The 4,867-nt window shown below is 36.8% G+C and overlaps 1 pseudogene; it reads left to right on the forward strand.

Annotated features, from left to right (window-relative positions):
• Window positions 1–3,826: 3,826 nt before the first annotated feature.
• Window positions 3,827–4,149, forward strand: LOC118620218 (annotated as a pseudogene).
• Window positions 4,150–4,867: the final 718 nt, after the last annotated feature.

Consider the following 4,867-nt stretch of genomic DNA (forward strand, 5'->3'; position numbering starts at 1 on the left):
TTCTCAAAGATAGATCACATGTTGGGACACAAACTAAGTCTCTACAAGTTCAAGAAGATTGAAATCATATCAAGCACCTTCTCAGATCACAATCTAGATCTGAAACTAGAAATCAATTGCAATAAGAACATGCAAAGATATTTGAAAATATGGAGGCTAAATAGCATATTATTGAACAATGAATGGGTTACCATGGAGATCAAGGAAGAAATTAAAAAATTCCTGGAAACCAATGAAAATGAAGACACAACAACACAAAATCTATGGGATGCAGTGAAAGCAGTTCTGAGAGGGAAGTTCATAGCACTACATGCCTACCTCAAGAAGCAAGAAAAATTCCTAATAGACTATCTAACCTCACAACTTAAAGAACTAGAAAGCAAACAAAAAGAAAACCCCAGAGCAAGTAGAAGGAAGGAAATAGTAAAGATCAGAGCAGAAATAAATGACATGGAGACCAAAAAAAAAAAAACAAAAAACAACAGTTCAAAGTATCAATGAAACAAAGAGCTGATTCTTTGAAAAGATAAACAAGATTGATGGACCCTTAGCTAGACTCACCAAGAAACAAAATCACAAAATACACAAAATCAGAAATGAAAGAGGAGAAATAATAACTGACACCACAGAAATACAAAACATCGTTAACAAATATTATGAACAATTATACGGCAACAAATTCGACAATCTAAGCAAAATGGACAAATTTCTAGAAACACATAGTCTCCCCAAACTGAACCGGGAACAGATAGAAAACTTGCACAGACCAAAAACAACAAAAGAAATTGAAGATGTAATCAAGACTCTCCCAGCGTACAAAAGCCCAGGCCTGGATGGCTTCATAGGGGAGTTTTATTGAACATTCAAAGAAGAACTAACATAGATAGATAGATAGATAGATAGATAGATAGATAGATAGATAGATAGATAGATAGATAGATAGATAGATGATAGATAGATAGATAGATGATAGATAGATAGATGTTCTCTTTGATTAAATGAGATTATAGCCACCATATCCATTTTAGTAATTGTTTTTCCATTTAATGCTTTATTACTTTTTGTATGAATCAAATGTTTTCAAGTTGTTTTGAATGTCTGTTTTTAGGATATATTCTAAGAGACCCCAATCCTTAAAGAAAAGACTACATTTTTATCAATTCAAAAATAATGACTATGACAGTGAGTTTGGCGTGGCTGTTTTGGGCATATTTATCTTTTTCTAGAGGACTTTTCTTACTATTCCTCAACAGTATCCACTCCTCATAAATGCCGACTCTTTCAGTGCCTTGAGCCCTCTGCTCTGTTACTTGTGAACCTCCAGCCCCTTTTCACGTGGCTACCTTCTAGTGATCTCACTTTAGCTCTGCTTCCTTGTCCAGACATGAGGCATACTTTCTAATGATTTCCATATCACTGTAGCAATATTATACCACAAACAATTGCTTAACGGACCTCCTGTTTGGACTCTGTACTCAGAAGGACATATTGTGACTCAGTGCATAGCATCCTGCTGGGCACATTCCCACTTGAAATGAAAAATCTATTCCCTCTAACAACTACATATGTGTCAAAATTCTATAAAGGATAGATTCTTTGCTCTTCAGCACATGTTTTGTTTATAGATTTACTTCCCTAAGATCCCCACAACAGTATCTACTTTTGCTAAATTTTTTTCCATGTTACTGAATTAAAACTTATATTTTTATTTTGTTTTCTTTCATTTAGTACAGCTGGTATGTTTTTTTTTCCCCTTGTTTCTGGAGGCATCTTATTTTTGCCCCTCTGGCTGGTGAAATTTTATTTTTTGCCTTTTCAGACAGTACTTCTGTTTTAATCCCAGCCTGCCTTTGGGGAGATTTATGCTGTGGTTCCCGATGGGGTGGTGCTTTTGAACCTGTTGCTGTTATGTGCAGTAACTTGATTTTGAGATTTCAAGTAGAGAGTTTCATACTGGACTTAGCAATATAATCTTAGAATGCTTTAGCCATTCTTTAATACCTGGTCTTTTCTCTGTTCTTTTCTCGCTGAAGGCACACATATTTTACAAATATATTGGGGCCTTTCAGCAAAGTCATCCAAGCAAGAATTCTCTGGGATGTTTGTCAGATGTGATCATTCTGGATTTTAAAAACTAAGGTTTTCTTTTGCTATAGACTTAAAAATATATATTTTCCTGATACAACTCTACTTTTGTTTTTCCTTAAACTATATTGTTAACTTCTTAATGGATTTTTTTCTCTCTATATTATACTTTTAAAGTTTATTACCTCTGTATGGTTTTTTCTTTAATAGATTATCATATCACAAATAATACGTTAAAGAAAAGTGGAAATCATACTTCATGTGGTCCAGGTTTATTTCTTTTATGCTTCATCTTCTTCCTTGTGATTCCAACTAATAACTGAGGTTGGTCCCTTGCCCCTTCCCCTCTCATCTCCTAGAAAAGCCATCTACTGTGGGGGCTTAGAGGACACATCTGGGATGATCACCTGCTCTGTGATGTGCAACACCAGGACAGCATTTGGTCTTAGATCTCCATCCACGAACGGGATATCTTTTCTTTTAGTATTCTGTCCTCATTTCAAAAACAAAACTCTTGAAACTCTTACTATTTTGCACTTAGGGTTTCCACTGCCCACCACAAACTGATGTAATTCTCTAAAGTGTCCTACAAGAATGAAATCTTAAACTTATTTTAGATTTCTTTATCTGTTATAGCTCATATCCAATGCATGCTTCTAATGGGTCCTGTCACTCCTTCCACAGTGTATTTCTCATCAGAGACATCCTTAGCATCATAGCAATTGCCTTACGTGCGAAACTCTGTAATAGTTTTCTAGTGGTTTCCTCTACTCCAGGTTATCATTGACCTCCTCTTTGATCTTTCTTAACCTTTTGAGCTATATTATCACTATCTTCCAAAAAAAAAAAAAAAAAAAAAGGTAGACACCTTTGTTTCAAGCTAATTATTTGGAGCTGTTTATTTTCCTCGTGCTCTTATTTAAATTACTAAAATTGCTATGTGTGCATTAAGATTGTTGCCAGTTCTGTAACAGAGAGATGATTTTGAGGAATTTGTAGAAAGTATAGTGAAAATTTGAGGAATTTGTAAAAAGTATAGTGAAAATAGATTTGGACTGAAGGAAGTAACATTTAGCCTATGAAAAAGATAACCACATTCCCAAAGTGGCATCTCTCTTGCTAAAAGCCCATGGTACTAGATTTAATACCTGATCTAATTGCAGTTTCAACCTTACCCAGAAATGTAATCTTAACCAATCAGTCTGAAATTTTCTGGTCAAGCACTAGTAAGGTAATCTGTCTCTTGGGCTCTTTCTATTCTCCAAAGGAGGAGGAGGTGACCTGCACGATGAATCCCTTGCCTTTCCCTCCACTCCCATGAAAAGTTGATTTCCTGGCCTAAAACTAATCCTTTCTTTACTTTTGCTAATAGCTCCTTTGCCCCACCATTCTTCCTATATACATTTTTCATTTGTACAACCCCTGGGAGTGTACTTTTAATTACTAGATGGTGTGATTCTCTATTCATGAGTAACTTATTAAAATCAATTAGATCTTCAAATTCACTTGATTGAATTTTATTTTTTTAACAGATTCAACTGAGGTGAAAGAAAAAACTGAGGAAAATAAGTGGGCTTTGGGCGGGGCTGAGGACGGGGCAGAAGGGTGGTTCCTTAGCCCTACAGTCTACATTCCTGGAGCTAACCTATGACCCAGATACAGCTTTTCAGTCATTTTGCATCTACATATTAGTTTTTGCCCTATCTCCACCAGATCAAGGAAGAGGGCTAAACAGTTTAAAATGAGAAAAGTTGATCTCTATTTGAGCTCTGAAGGGACTGAAGTGATTTTAGATATATCAGTGATGAAAAACACCCTCCTGAAAATATAATTGATGAGACAGACTTTGTGTATTGAAAAGAACACATCTAAAAAGCCAGTTGATTTTGAACACTGGATTGAGAGAGGTCTAGTACACACAGAGGGGCAGCTTCAAAATGAAGAAATCATGGCACATGGTGGCCACACCACTTATTTGAGATTCATTATTACATCAGCCTTTGATCATTTGCATCTGTGTATAGTATTTCTGCAGAGGGAACAGCAGTCTCAAATATTTCTTAATAATTATAACAAAATGCTTTTGTATATTTTTTAAACAATATATTTATTTAAAAATGAAGTTATCATTAATATACTTTATTAAAGGGATTTGTATCAAAAAAAACAAGAAGAAGAAAATAGGTGGACTTCCTTCCACAGGACAGTGCAGTGAACCACTAAAATCACACCAGCAAAGGCTCAGAACACGGCACTCGGGAACCAGGCAGCAAACCAAAGACTTTGGGAAATTTATCAGAGCTTACCTCATGGTAGGGGGTTATAAGGGTGTTTACCTTGAAGCTTTAGTTGGCAATGAAGGTGGGAATGTAACCCTTAATTTACTTTTATGGGCTGGTGGTAATGAGGATGAATAAGGCAGGTATGAGAGAAGGTTCTTCCTCATCTACCTTCAGTCTGCCATGACAAGTATTGAGTTCTTGTTTTTAGTGCATTTAAACATAACTGGGACAAAGTGACCTCACTGAACTGGTGGGGTAGTCCTGGTTAGAATGCACGTGGTGGCTGACCTTGACCTACAACTCCTGGGAGGCTCAGAGCCATTGAACCCAGTGAACAGCTTCAGACCATGTTGAAGCACCACCCAACCACCTCTACAGGCAACACACACTAAGGGCAGACTCAGCTGGCATCAGAGCCCTGCGGAAATAAGTCCTGCTCTGTGGCGTGGGCCCCTCAACAGCTGAGCCTCCACAGTGGTCACAGCCAGTCCTAGTAGCTG

This window comes from Molossus molossus, unplaced genomic scaffold (assembly GCF_014108415.1).
Source record: "Molossus molossus isolate mMolMol1 unplaced genomic scaffold, mMolMol1.p scaffold_m16_p_1, whole genome shotgun sequence".
NCBI classification, from domain to species: domain Eukaryota; kingdom Metazoa; phylum Chordata; class Mammalia; order Chiroptera; family Molossidae; genus Molossus; species Molossus molossus.